General features: G+C 42.0%; 1 protein-coding gene across 1 annotated transcript in view; it reads left to right on the top strand.

Moving 5' to 3' along the window:
- The window catches only part of ARHGEF4 (Rho guanine nucleotide exchange factor 4), a 386,988-nt gene that overhangs the window by 84,786 nt on the left and 286,320 nt on the right, over positions 1-15,882 (top strand). The window lies entirely within an intron of this gene.

Below are 15,882 nucleotides of genomic sequence, written 5' to 3'. Positions count from 1 at the left end.
TCCTGTCTGCAATCCAGTAGCAAACTGAGAATTCTTAATCACATTGCTGCTAATTCTTTAAGTAGTGGTATTGTAGCTGGTCGCTGTAAAAGAACACAATGACAGTAGCTTTATAAACTGAGCAAATTGCAAGTAACAATTTATGGAAGCATCAATATTGCAAGTCTTCTGGCACTAAATCAGTGGCTGATGTTGAATTTTTAGCTATTAATTTAATGGATTCCAGCTGCAGAGTCAGAAGACACAGTTAATCCTTGAAACACATAGTAAATATATGACGGTGATTTGGAACAGCTATGAGATAAATAGCACAAATTTTTGATGCTTGAGCCCGTGATCCCAACAGATGGTCTAATAAAGGACTATTGGTTCCACAGTTGTAACTGCATTTATTCAGCTTTACTCTCACACTATTATGACTTTGTTTTTGTAAAGCTCTACAAATGTGGGATTTTGTTTTTGGTTTTGTTTTTTGCTGTTGTTGAAATACTCATGAAACACAGTGGCCAGGGAAGGACATAATAGACAGCACCTGTGCAAAGTCCCCCCACCTGCTCTTCCTAATGCGTATTGGTCCCTATCTGCAACACCTCCTGCCACTCCAGTTCCATTTTATGCATGCTGTCTTTGGCCCTGAACTGTGAGTTAGTTCCTGGAATATGGACAAATAGGGATCCAATTCCTTTGTAACTAATTCAGGATATTTAAAATATTGTAGTTAATCTGATTGTGTGCTTTCAGTGCCCTCCTGTTTGAGGCATGGCTCTTCACTCTGGGAGTGTGACAGTATATCTTCACATGTAGTTTGCATAGCACCTGGTATTTGGGTGCCCCAAATAAATGATACAGGTGATGACATTGCTCTCTCACTATGCTAGAGAATTATACACAATTTATTATTTTATTCTGACTCCTCTCTAGTCTATCTTAGAGCATTTTGTAATAGACTCTTTGCTTGGGAAACTTCCTGGGGAGATAAAATGCTTTAGTCTAAGATGTAATAAAGGAAAAGTGTCTGGATCTCCCTCCCACCTGCTTGGATCTCTCTCTAAAGGGAGTAGAGTATTGATCCCTCTCCTGTAAAGTGGAGGGAATGAAGCTTAATGCTCCCATGAGAAATGGCCAACAAAAAGGGCCAAAGCTAACATAGAGCAGTAAGAAATAGGAAATGTAGGGGGGTGTAGATAGTGTAAGGCACAGTGAAAAGGTACACTGAAGCCAAAACAGGAAAAAGCACAGCATGGTTTCCTATGGAAAAGCCTACAGCTAATTTGGGAATGGGGGAAAGAAGGAAAGCCAACACATTTTATTTTAATTGAGGCTGGTACGAGCTTCAGTACATGGGCCTTATTCTGATACACTGGAGGATGTATTGTTTTAGGTTGTATGGCAGCTAACTAGCAGAACTAGTCCAAGGGCGCTCAGCGCCTGCTCTGCGGGTCAGATTTGGCCTGAGGTGCTATGGCACCAGCCCCCAGGGCTCCCCACAGGTTTGGAAATTTGGCAGCAAGGGAGTGTGGGGGGCTGGGAGGGGGTGGTGCTGAGCCCTTAGGGCTCAATCTCAGTGTGTGGGGGTGGGAGGGGGTGGTACCAGGCCCTGAGACCCAATCCCGGTGCATGGGTTGGTGGTGGGGAGGGTGGTGTCGGATCCCGGGAACCCAATCCTGGCATGAGGCAGCAAGGGGGTGGTGCCAGGCCCCAAAGCCTGATCTGGCCTGTGGACTGGCCCCGTGCTACTCACTTGGCCCACAGGGACAAAAGGTTAAGTACCACTGAGCTAGTCTTTGTGTAAGATTTTCATGTGTAGAGCAATATGTGGCAGTAATGCCATACATGGTGCTATGCAGTCAGATTATTTATGCTTCAGATTTGGTCTCACACCCTTCAGTGCTATTTTTAATGTGACACCACACCACAAATGTGTTTTGTTCTTGACTCATTTGAAAATTACAAGAGCAAGGACAGCCATGATGGAGTATGTAAAAGCCTAACCCATTCCTAGAAAAGAAATACTTTGTTTCTCATTTGTGAAGTAGTCCTGAATTGAAAAGCTGGCTCTGTCTCAACCGCTGGTGAGTACTTGCACTACTGACTGCCTTGAGAATTTCTCAGAGATGCTGTGGTTGCTCATCAATGTGGGAGCTTATTATATCCTCCCTACGTTTGTGTATGGATAGTCCCATACTGTAACTCCTTCCCTGGCACTGGCAACCAAGCAATTTCTTTCTCCAATCAAATCCCTTTTTCAAATACTTTGCCCAAGATTGGAAAAAGAAATGCCTCTTGCACTCGAAGTATGGGCCATCATTTTGTCCTGTTCCACATGCTTGAACTGTGTTGCCTTTATCTGTGGGTCAGATACAACAGAACTGTTGTTATTGGTGTCAATAGGATCAGGTCCACAGAATGTGAACTTTTTTGGGGTCCTCTGAGCAAAGACTCATTTGGTGGTCAGTAAATACCCTGAACCTGTGGCTGTCATAGGGGCTCTGATCTAAAATCAAACATACTTTTTAACAGCATTGATTGAAGCTGCTTTTTTGTTTCCAGTCACCAAACCAAATGTATCTGGGTTATTTGAAGCAAGGAACTGAGGGAGGTGGAGATGGGAGAGAGGAAAGAGTGTATAGGGAAAAACATACTTGGAATAATGGGCAGGACTCCTGACTGTACCTGAGCAAAGCTCTACTTCGAGCAGGTATGCTAGACAGAAGGAGCCATTATCCTTATTATGATATTTAAATATATCATAAATTAGATATTTATAGACGGTGACCAAGTTGTCTCCTAGCCTTCTTTGTTATGGTAAAGAGGTTGTGCTTCTGGAATCTCTCACCACAAGGCCTGCTTTCCTGTCCTATAGTGAATCTTGCAGCTCTTCTTGGAACCCTTTAATTTCTCAACATCTTTCTTTAATTGTGAATACTGGAGTTGGATACAATACTCCAGTAATGACTGCACAAGTGCCAAATGAAGGCAATATAATGTCCCTGCTCTGGGTTATTTGAGATGTTCATATATTCTCCTCCTAGAGATTTCCATGTCAATATATTCAAGGATCACATTAGCTTTTTTTGGCATAGCATTTCCACTGAAATTTTATTTGGAGCTGACTGATCTGCCATGGCTACTCAACCCCTTTTCAGTCACTGCTTACGCAGCTAGAGTCCCTGGTCTGTAAGTATGGCGTTTGCTCTTGGCTCCTAGGTATATAGCAATACATCTGACCTTATTCAAAATCATATATTTTGCTTGTTCCCTATTTAGCAACTAATCCAAATCACTCTATACTGGTGGCTTGTATTTATTATTTTCCACTCTCCTGAACTTCAGGTCTTCTGTAAGTTTTTTATTTAATCTCTTGCAGGTCATTGATGAAACATTAAAAACAGGTCCAGAAATCAGTCCTCTTGGGACACAACTAGAAGCACACCTCCTTAATGATGATTCCTTATGTACAGTTGCATTTTTTCAAACCTGTCAGTTATTTAACTTTTAACCCTTTCAGTCACTGCCATGGTAATTAAGCCATATTTATAGAAAAGCAACTCTGATGTTATCATGTGAATCATGGCGAATGCTGCTTTAATTATTACTCATGTCATAGAGAGCTGCCTGGGAAGAGATACAGTAGTAGGCACCTGTTCTGTCTGGCTTAAAGGTACAACAGATTCACCTTGCTGAGAGTTGAGGGAAAGATTAAAAATAGACATAATTATTAGACTCCTACAGGGGGAAAAAAAAGGCTGTTTCTCATTGTAATCTCCAGAATTTGTGATACTGTATTAAGCTGGAAAATGTTATTGCCTTGATTGCAGAAATTAAATTTAGAGTGATGTTAATAGTACTTGAACCAACACGTTGAGTGCATAAAAAGATACTTCTATGATGATGGGAGCCAACTGAACAGCCAGAGGGCAAATATATAATTGTGAATGAGATGAAAATGTCTCTCATAAAAAACTGTAGAATACAGATGTTAAGACCTGTTGAGTCTCCAAAGCCATCTGGCTCTAGCTCTGGCCTACACCTGCTTGCTGGCCAGGTCAGGGTGACTATTTACAGGCCCCATTGTTGGAACTCTGAGGCTTTACTCTCAACAGTTGAGAGCATAAAGGCCAGGGAAAATAAGTACCATGTTAACTCTGTCTTTTGTCCTGATGGTCTAGCATGTCTTCACTGACATAACAATACAAGATAAAATGTGGGGAGAAGAGAAGACAGCAAGAATTTGTATGCTGCTGCCTCATTATTATCCACAATTGTAGTATATGTGCTTTTGGAAGTGCAAGAATTCCTCCATTGAGGAGCTTTGTCAAGGGCATGACACCCCATAAAGGGCAAGGAAGGGAGCTGCAGTACATTCGCATCCACTCTTTGCAGCCCCATGATAGGATTTCCAGTGGGAAAGGTACTATGCTCCTTGAAACTGTTGGGCTAAAAGAATACTAATGACCTGTTTCCTTAGCATCTACTTAGTTAGAAAAAATTATGTTAAAACCGGCGGTGGTAAACTGTCCTTAAGTGTATATATAGTAAAAATAGTTGGCCATGAAAAGTCTTCTGCCATTGCAGGCCAGGGGGTGTCAAAGGGCCTAGCTTCTTTTGAAAATCCCAGCATAACTGTGTAGATAATTTATTTTGTGCCTAACTTTAGACACAAATTTAAATTATTTGTGCCAGGAATCTTATACTTTCTGCAATATCACTTAACTAAGTTCCATGTGCCCCCTGTTTTTTTTTAATATAGTGCTACACATACCAACACCAAGTGACCATCCAGTATTGACTTGGTTTCCCTGTGACACAGTGACTTATTTCTTTAGCTGCTCTTCCTTTTCTTTGAGTAGAAGAGGGTGTGCAAGATCAGACTTGGTAGGCTACTTGTAGACAAAACACTCACCATTAGTAATGGTCACCCAGGTGTTTATGGGGAATGAATAATGTTGATGGGGCTCAAAATGGAATTAAAAAACATGATTAAAGTAACTGAAACATCAGAATCAGATCAGTGTAAACATGGATCAGAAGAATCTTGAAGGAAAAGTTTACCTAAAAGGGAAATTGGCTGGGGGGGGGGGGGGTGCGGTAATACTAGGGCTGTGTGAAATTTTGCTGGCTGTTTCATTTCAATGCTTTTTAAACTTGTTTTGAGCTTGAAACAATGAAATTGAAATGAAGCAGAGGGCTTTGAAACAGTTTCAAAATGAAACAAGGCCAGCTGAAATGTTTCGAAAGTTTCAAATTGTTTCGAGTTTTGAAGCAGCAGCCCAGCCAGGTAGTGGGAGGCAGGGGAGAGCCAGGGCTGTGCTCCTAGTGGCTTTGCACAGCCCCATGTAGCTCAGCCTGGCAGGGAGCGCAGCCTTGGTTCTCCCCACCTCCTGCTGCTGGGCTGCACTCCCTGAGACTGTGCTCTGATCAGCTCCGCCAGCCCCATGGAGTTCAGCCCGGTGGTGGGAGGCAGGCAGAACCAGGGCTCTGCTCCACCTCCTGCCATGGGGCTGAGTTCCACGGGGCTGGCGGCTGCTGGGCACTGAGCCTGGTGGAGGGAGGTGGAGCGCAGCCCTGGGGCTGTGCCCCTCCTTTCTCCACTGGGTTGCAAGCCGCTGAGAACCCAGCCCAGTGGAGGCGGACGGGGCTTGAAGCCTGGTGCAGGCGGGCAGGATGGCTTGCAGCCCAGTGGCTTGTAGCCCAGTGGAGGTAGGTGGGGCACAGCCAGGGGTCTGCACTTCGCCTCCACCTGGCTTGGTTCCTAGCCCCTTGCGGCCCCATGGAACTGAGCCCAGTGCCGGAGCTGTGCTCCGCCTCCCTCCACCAGCTCAGTTCCCACGGAGGTGGCAGCGGCCGCCTCTCATCTGCACCCCTGGGAGGGCTGCGGGGCTCTGCCAGACTCCTCCCCGGGGTGCCTGTCCCAATTTGCCTGCGATAAAAGGAGCCTGCTTCTCTTCCAGTTTCATGGTTCTGTATTATAGCCTGGATGAAACGTTGAAACAGTGTCGAAACTTCAAAACTGTTTCGATGAAACAAAATGGAACAGTGCTTTCGAAATGAAACTATACTGAAAATGGAATACTGTTCTGTTGAAACACAAGTTGAAGTGAAATGGTACTGTTTTGCACAGTCCTAGGTAATACCTCTATCCTGAGAGGCTGAGTGAGGGCAAGAGGTGATTCTTAATGTAGATTTTGTACATAACTTATATCAGTTTAGTTCATGTTACAGATTTGCTTTAAGGCTGTTAAGCCTATTCACGGGCAGTGTGCTCGTATTTCCAAGGAAGGTAAGAAGATTAATATAACCCTTTAACAATATATTGAGATATACATTCTGCAAAAGCCTGACTTGCTAGAGCGTTTCTTGTAAATCTCTAAAGTGATGGACAGAAGTGTGGCTAAAATACCGTGCTCTTTAAAATATTACAAGATTGGAGAAATATTGCACAAGTTATACACTCTAATTTGTGGAACAGAATAAAATCACAAATCTAAGTTGTGCAATGACATCTCACTTGAAGTTTTTGCATAGTTATAAAATGAGAACTTGGATTTAAGGCTAAAAATCCAGCCTGGTATTTTCCTTAACTCATGGTTTCATAGTTTCATAGTTGGTAGTTGGTTGGAAGGGACCTGAGCAGATCATCAAGTCCAACCCCCTGCCATGGGCAGGAAAGGATGCCCCGGCAAGGTGATTGTCTAGCCTCCTTTTGAAGACCCCCAGGGTAGGAGTGAGCACCACTTCCCTTGGAAGTTGGTTCCAGATCCCAGCTGCCCTGACTGTGAAGTAGTATTTCCTGATGTCCAGCCTGAATCTACTCTCAGTCAATTTATAGCCGTTGTTCCTAGTTACTCCTGGTAGTGCTCGGGGGAACAGGGACTGTCCCGTTCCCCGCTGGTCCCCCTTGGTAAGTTTATAGATGGATTAACTCCAACCCCTGAAAGAATAAACAAAGCAGTCAAGGTAGTGTGAGTTATGGAGAGGCTCAGCCTGGTGTTTCAGTTTTAAATTCAGACAAGTCAGGGAAATGAAAGTTAAGTACAAATACAGAACAGTTGCATTATTTTATTTTAAGTATGTATGTAGATGATTCAGATAATTGGGCAAGCAAGAGAGGCATTTATGCACACAAATGAAAGAGTAAATATATGGTTATTCTGATAAGCAGGTTAGTGCAAGTTTTACAAATGTAGTCCTCACCACCCAATATCATAAAATTGTCATGTGTTTTTATTTCCCTTTCTGTGGGCAGATCTACACATGCATTTGATCCGAGATCAGTTTACTCGCACGCAAACTACTTGCAAGTAAGTGCTCCCAGGCAGGTGTCTGCACATTCAGGGACTTGGCAGCAGATTTGCTGCTCTTATCACCAAGCTGGTGACACTTCCTGTGACACAGGAATGGGCCCCTGCCACCCCCTGAGAGAGCTTCAGGCTTCAGTCACAGCTGCCACTAGCCAGCAGCCCTCTTGAAAAGCTAGCCCCAATCTCTGCTCCCTGGCCAGCCACTTCCCTGGCCAGGAGCAGCATGCACAGCATGAAGGTGACTGCCAGGGCCCAAATGGTGTCCAGCACCCAGTGGTCATCACCTGTAGCCTGCATTATCCTATCCAGGATTGAGTTCTCCTCCTGCAGTGCCTCCACCTGTTTGCACTCCAAGGCCAGGAGCTGCACCCAGAACTTCTGGTCCAGGTGGTCCTGCGCTTCCTTGTGCCAGTCCTGCGCCTCCTTGCACCAGTCCCATGTGTCCTCATGGGCTATGTCTTCTACTTGTCAGGCCTGTGCGTCTGCCACTCAGTCCTCTGACACCGTCACCAGCCGGTCCAGGTAGCAAATTTACTCACGAGTAGCATCTTTTACTGTGCAGTAAAGCATCTCATGTAGATATGCCCTGCTTGTTCAAAGTGAATTCTGTGCCAGCAGAGAACTAGACTAGTTTAATAGGCACTTCCTTCCTCAGTTCAAATAGTGTTATGTCAGGGCTTTGTTACAGAAAGCTTTGGCCTGAATCTTGTAAACAAATGATCTGTTGAATCAAGGAGCAAGTGCCATGCAGGAAAATCAAGTTCACATGCAGTGTGTTTTAATAAGTAGAAGCTAGTGCAAGGTGGCATGTTCAAGATTAACTTTTTCAGAAAGGTATAACCTTTCAAAGGAAACAGCCTACTTTGTTAAGAAAACAGTCAAAAAACATTAGAGTAACTTCAGAATATATTTTAAAAAATCTTTAAAACAGCTCAGACTTTAATGTTGATGACCATTCAGAAATCATGAGTCAGGCCCCATACATGAGATTTTAAAGTGCTTTTGTGTTTTTCAGTTATCTTATGGAAACTGAAGATTTTCAGAGTTTGTATTTTCCCCACTTCTTCATAATTGAGGGCAAAACATTTACTTTTAAAATAAATATAAAAACTGAGATTCATAACTCCAGGAACTGAAACTTCAAAGGAAAGCATCAAACAATGAAATTTGCCATAATTTCAAGACCTAGCAAAATGCAACTTTGTTTAATCAATTCTATCACTTTGTAATGGGTGCAAAATATGCAACGTGAATTACAGCCTGTATGGCATTTCCAGCCTACTAGAACTCAGAAATCAAATGATCAGTCTGGTCTAATAAGTTTGGTGTGCAGTCACTATCTCAACTTCCTTGTGCTGCTAGAATTGCAAAAAGAAGTGCATACATGGACACGTGATGCATGCATACAAATCTGATTTCTCCGTTATTGGCTGTTTAGAGATGAACAAGGGCTTGGAATAGTACAAGTACTGGGGAGAAAGATTAATGCATGTAGGGTGTAGATAAACCATTTAAAGGTAAATGCTGCCACATCATAACGGTGTATTATGCAACAAGTTGGAGGATATGTTGCTTTTATCAGCGTGACTTTTGAATACCAGTTGGTGAGCACCTATTATAGTTAATGAAAAAAAGATTTATGCCACCTGATAGGTGAAGTAATGTATAGATACTTATATACTTTCACTTTTTTCCATCTTTAATTCAGAGTAAATTGCAATCCTCAAGTTTGCAACAAAATGTTGACAAATGCGCACAACTTCGGCATTTATTGTACTGTATAAAGTATTTCTTACTATGTTAATAACAGCATAATCACTCATATGTGAAGGAAGAAAAAATAACTGTATTAGTATTCCTCCTCCTATCCTATTGAATTTGAAACACTTTCTGCAGCTGGTTTTCACATATAGTGAAACACTGGAGTACTAACCAGAGGGCTCATCCTTTTGTACTTTCTCCTTTAAATCACCGTAGTAAGTTCAGTACTCACTGACTTGAGTTTGTTAGGAAAAACTGAAACTGGGGCGGGGGGGGGGGGGGAGGAGGGGAGCAGTAAGTGAACATGTGCTTTGTAGTTTCACTGGTTACCAGTTCTTTTAGATGAGCTCACAAATAGCCTTTCGTGCTTTAGTTTCTTTAGCAAATACAATGGCATCATTCTGGGCATGCCTAGTAGAAATGCTCCAGGGCCAGTAAACTGTGAACAAACCTGTTTGCATTGCTGTACTGTACAGCACAGCACAGATAAGCCCTAATTGTTATGCAACTCTTTAGCATAAGCTCCTGGCATGGCTCATATGCTTCTCTTGTACTAACTGTCCAAAATAGCAACAAGAAAGCATGTAACTAAAGACACAGCAGGAGTGTAGGAATTCACCCAGGCCTTGCATATAGTAGGGATTGAACAATTCCTAATTTTTTTAAAACCTTCAAAAATGCTCAGCATAATGTATTTTCTGCGAAGCTTCTTCAAGGTAAGTGATTTTTAACTTTTGCTAAGCATGTGAATTTGGCCAAGAAGGAAACGAGATGTGAAGGCTTTGTGCAGGAATGTAGAAAACAGTTTTCCGGGGACTAATGCCCAGGAACTAAGTACATTCACCAGCTTTGCAAATTGTTCTGCTGTGTTAACATTTTGATTTGTAGAACAGGATTATTTTCTGCTACAGTAAAATGGAAAACGCTGCTTGTAGTTTTAAATCAGAGAAATTCCTACATAATTAAAAACTGTAGATTTTGCCTTATAAGCCACTTCCAGAAACAAGGTTTAAACAGATGCAGCAATTTGTTTTGAGACATGAATCTATTGTAATTTATCACTATTACATTTTTCTGAAGTGAGTGTTGTATTTTAAATATACTTTTGACTGTGGAACAAAAGCATCATTGAAAATATTTTAGTTACATACAATAGAACATAAAAGACTTTTAAAAGTATAATCCTTGGTAGTTTAATATTTTAAAAATATTCTTAAACTCACAAGCTTCAGTAATGGGAATTCAGTTATCCTGGTCATATCACACTTCCTGATTTCAAATAGCATGCTAAAACTCTACCACTGTATGACTTAGGACTATATTCTACTAGAGAGAGCTAAGAATTTGAGGTCTGAGAACAGAATTTCACAGCAACCTAATCAATGGCGTAGCAGTTAAGCAATGTGACAGGATTTGTTAGGTATGATGCGAAATGCTTGCTAGATGTTCAGAAGTGCTGGGGTCTAAGGGAGTCAAGTTCAATCAGCTTAGCAGTTAACTGGCTGATCACTTTTCTGAAGTGCTGTCAGAATTTAGAGTACAATCAGGAACTATGACAATTTAAAGGAAAATACGGACTACAGTGATTGTGTGAAATTTAACTTTGTATTACCTGACCTTTTTTACTCATAAATTTTCACATTAAGTTAACTCATTGCTTTGATATTCTGCAGAAGTGTAGTGCCAGTATAAAATCAGCAGTAACTACAATGCAGCATTGCTGAAACTAGGACTGTTTGTGAGAATAAAAGGGACATCAGTTGCTGTTGGCATCCAAAAGAGGGAAAGTTTTCACCTTGATTTTGAAACACATTGTTGTAATGCACCTCATCTCTGGCACCTGCACCTACCACACAATTATAATAATGGGACTGTTCCTGTAAAATGAAAGTTTGGAATATTTGTGGCAACATTTGTTAGAGATTGCAAATAAATACTTGTTCTATGTTCAAGCTCCACGTTATTGATTCACTCCATTTGGGTGGGGAAAACTCTGTTTGGGATAGCCAAAAAGATCAAGAAAATATTGAGTCTCTCACCATTCAGTGAGGGGGAGGAGGGAATTGAAGAATACACAAAAGGATTCCTTTGAAGGGTGTAAGCAGGAAGGCTTTTTTCCCCATTCATTAGACAGGGTTATTAACTCCTTACGCTAGTATAAGCATACTGTTATCTCACAAGCTTTGGCTTTTGTCAGTAGTTGGTACAAAACACATGCTTGCTATGTAACTAAAAGTAAAAAAATATTGCTTCAGTGTAGTAATATATTAAATATTTTGTAGACCAAAATTCAGATTTTTGATATGAGAAAAGAGAATCCCCCAAAACAGTTAAGATATTGGGACCTATAAAAAATAAAGACCATTGTAATAGAACTGAGACATAAGAAATCTTTGTTGTCATCACTTGGGCTGTACTAAATTTGGTTATTACAGTTTTCAAAGTGTATAAAACATTTTGCAAACACGTTTGCAATTTGTTTTTTATATCCCATGACCACAAGATCTAGTTTGGGTTGAATGAATTACATTTCCAAGTAAAATTCAAACAAAATTGTCGACTCTTGTCTGATTTGGTGGAGAAATCAGGGAAGTCTGTGATTTATGCTTCACTATTTTTCCTGGAATGTTTTGAAAGATAAAAGAGTTTGCTTGGAGCTTGGTCCAGATTCACTCAAAACATCAGCCCAGCGTAACCATTTCAGTGACATTTGTAGACCACCTGAAATGGTACCTCTGAGGTATGAATTTTCTATGTATTTCAATGGGATGTTAACTCCAAGCCCCACTGGTTTGGGAGCCCTGCCAGCCATACCCCAGCAGGCGACTGCGTAGTAGCAAGTAAAGAGTAGAATTGGACCAGGCCCATCAGATAAGCTTTATTTTACTTCTAACTTGCATAGGCAAGTTCTACTTGCTGTTTTAATGCATACTTACATGCATTATGTTCTCAAAAACAACGTTCTGACTACACATCCTATGACTCTCAATTTCCAGTGTAATGGGATAGACCACCAGTGTTCGGTTTAAATTTCCTCTGAATGTAACACACATTTACTTGGGTATTGCAATTTATGGTGTGTTTAAAGTAGACACAAAATTGCATGCAGCCTTGGTACCAGATCTTCTGAAAACTATTTTATGTGGTTCAGGACATGTATCAGCAGAGGTGCTGTAACTTGGCAGATTGTGATTTGTGCCTCACATGTGAGTCAGCTGAAGGATTTTTCCATCTATTCTGCCAAGGAAAAAATATGTGTGTGTTTCACAATTTCATAGCTATATAAGATATTTGATTTTTAAATGCAGATTTTTAACACAAGCGTCAGATTTTCTTTTCCTAATTAAAATCTCTTAAAATGTCCTGTGTGCTCAAGGCATTCATCTTGGTGTGCAAATGCTTAACTTCCATACAAAGCCCAGGTAGAGATCAAAAGTACAACTCTTCACTATTTGAGAGTCTCCTGCAAATGACTGGGATAAGCCCTGATGACTAGTCAGTCTTTATTCACTACAGTACAGAAAACCCTTGGTATTTGTGGGTTCAGCATTTGCGGTTTCAAATATTCATGAATGCTGAACCTGCATTTTAAATACACTTTAAACAATTTAAACACTTAATGGAGCTCCTCAGGAGCCCCGTGCTTGCTGCTGCCATGCTCCCGCTCCTGCCACCGCCGCTGTGCTCCCTCCACTGTCACTGCCATGCTCCTGCCATCACCACCAGAGCTTTCCATCCCCCCGAATGCAGTGCCCTATTCGAGGATTTTGCCATTTGTGGGAATCATGGGAACATATCCCCCGCAAATGGCAAGGGTCGCCTGTACTTGAATTGTGATCTTTTAAGCATAATTCAAGAAAACATTACTTCAGAATGTTGACTTTTTAAGTGGGAATGCCAGTGTAGTGACTTACTGACTGCTGCAGTTAAACCAATTTTGTATCAAAGGGCACGTCTACACGTGTACATTTACTGCTCGCACGTCTACACGTGTGCATTTATTGCTCAGTAAGCAAAATTGCTGCACAGTATGGGTGTGCATCTACACATATATGCCTGTACCACACAGTAAATATGGAAACTTACATCAATTTGAGCGTAAATTTGATACCTGCATCACACAGGTATCTAATTTACGCCTGGTTAATTCCTGCGCGTGTAGATATTGGCCTATTCCTGCTAAATTTAAGCCAGCATAAATGCACATGTAGACACGCTATGTAGAATATTTTACTCAGCAACACTGAATACTTCAAAACACATTGATCCAGCCTCATCCAGTCAATCTCAATTCACATCTAATATATCTAGTACAGTGTTAAGTAAGGCACTGATGCAGATTTGCCACTAATACCTCTAATGCCCCTAATATAGCACTTCTATTGTTCTTCCAGTGTGAAAGCTCCAACCTGCTAATACCAGCTAAACAATACCTGGACACATTAAAAGGCTGATATGTGCTTGAGCTCCAACTACTAAAGGTATTAGTGCAATACAGATGGTTGAACAGTCTAGGTGTCACCATTCTTGCACCTGTAGGTCAGTGTGGCTTTATTGTCAGAGGTATATGAAATCTCATAGCAGTGATGGGGTTATAGTATTGTGCCAGGTACTGTGAATGAAATTTGGACCATTCACAAAGGTTCTGTATTTTGGCTCCCCCTCCCCCCTCCCCACCCCCCACCCCCCACAACATATATCATTGATCTATTTATATCAAGATTGTCACTGTGGCAGTCCAGGCATCCACAGGGCACCTTTTAGTTGGGTCTAGGAATCAATGTAAAAAAGGAGATGATTACAGGCACAAGGGACAGAAAAAAGGGTAACTGAGCAAGAGCCAGGGGACAGAGTAGAGACAGTTGCTGGCATGTAGGGAATCAAGTAAGTTAGGACACAAGAGCTAGACCAGATGAAACTGTTGCTGAGCAAGCTTGAGTAACTGTGAGCAAATTTAATAACAACACCATGCTAATTTTGGTCACAAATTACTAATGAATTGGTGTAACATGTAAGAACAGTATTGTAACTTGGGTTGGCAAATGTAACAGGTTGCTGTCCCCAGAGCCATCTTCCCTGTTATCTGCGCCCTATGTGGGGCACCCTTGGAGTCCCCTTTAAGGTTTCCTGAGTCCCACTCTTTACTCGTCTACCACGTCTTGATGGAAATTGTTATGCTGATGTTCTTGAAAGCAGGAGACTGCCTATCGTATTTCGTATGTTGGGGTTTTTGCCTTCACAGGTTTTGACTCCGGTCTTTCTCTAGCTAGGCCTCCCTGTCCAAACCCACCAAACAGAGTTTGATTCCAAGGTTCTAGCCCTCTTTTGTTCTCTTGAGGTTTGTGGCCCCCTTTCCTGCTCCAATCTGGAGCCTGGTCTCCCTGGCCTAGAGTTCTAGCCCCTGGCCTCACAACCAGGGTGGTGCAAGTTCAAGACCAGGGGATGGACTGGCCTAGTCCTACAAAAAAAAACAAACAGAGTTGCACATCAGGTGTACCAGGCCACCCTGGCCTTTTAAGGTCATGCCATCTGGCGCCGGGTTTGTGCTTCTGCTCCCACTGTCAGCTTTTTGGGTGGCTGCTGTCTCTCAGGGCTTCTGTAGTCCCCTCTTCCAGCCTTTGGACTGCTCGCCAGGCCTCTCCCTGGAGCTCTGGGATGTACTCCTTCCCCTTGGGCAGCTGGCCCTTACTGCCACTCTCCCCAGGGTTTTTATAATCCTGGCCTGCCCCTTCTGGTCAGCTGACTAGCTGGCCAGGCTCAGTATTTAACCCCCTCCTTACCAGCATTCTGTGCCCAGGAAGTTCTGGCCTTAAAGGGACAAACCTGTCTTCTGGTGACAGGGCTAGGGTTCCCTGTTACACACTCCTCTCTCTTTTCTTTTGTCTGGGGTCTTTCTGAACCCTCGACCTACCTTCTAGTAACAGGGTTAGGGTTCCCTGTTACAGTAAAGCTTATCTCTCAGACTTGGTGTCTCTGAAGCCATCAATGAATTTTGCCCTCCTGCACATCAGGATTTTGGTGTCATTTTTTTCTGTGGGAACAGGGCTTGGTTAGAGGAAGGTGAGAAAACAGGTCTCTCAATGGAAACACACCAAGTTCAATCAGATGGGGATGGGGGTAAAGAAGCTAGTCTCCTTTTGAAAACAGGGTTTCGGTTCAGGAAAGCCAAAACAATTTGGAAAAAATGAAAAAGGCACTGTGGGAGCAGTGCTGGCCAGATGTTCTCCATTCAAAGAAACGTGTATCTGCTTCAGGAAGTGAGCTGTCTTGAATCAGTGAACTTTCCTATAGAATGTGTTTTGCCATTCCATAGTGCAATGGGCCTGTAATTAAAGCATTTCATTACAATGTAGCATAATCTAGAAAGATCTAAAAACGCAACATAATTCTTTTCAAGAAGTGCTAGCTAGATTGGCCACACTTGTTCATAACATTTGCAGTGTTCAAGTAATTTCATAATATAGCCACTTTCCTGCAGTCAGCTGAGCACTCTGTTTTTTAATTCAGTTAGTTTTCCCATTTTACCAAGCTCACCTTATAACTTGACTCTAAACCTAACTTTACTGCTTTTCTCCTTGACCAACCTGTGAACCAGTTCCAGGATTACCTGAATCAGTTCTTTAAACCTCGACCAAGGTCTATGTGTTTCTTTGATTCCTACCCCTTTTCCCTGTAGGAAACCAAATGACATATTCATAGCTGTTTAGGCTGTTGTATCTGTAGTATTAGCTTTATGTGATGTGCATATTAAGGCTTGATGTATGTGGTCTAGTGACTCTCTTGATCTCTTTGGCTTAATTTGTATTTTCTTATGACTGAG

Source organism: Alligator mississippiensis, chromosome 7, assembly GCF_030867095.1.
Source record: "Alligator mississippiensis isolate rAllMis1 chromosome 7, rAllMis1, whole genome shotgun sequence".
Classification (NCBI taxonomy): domain Eukaryota; kingdom Metazoa; phylum Chordata; order Crocodylia; family Alligatoridae; genus Alligator; species Alligator mississippiensis.
Note: the sequence above shows the minus strand (reverse complement) of the source record. Positions and strands in the feature narration are given on the sequence as shown.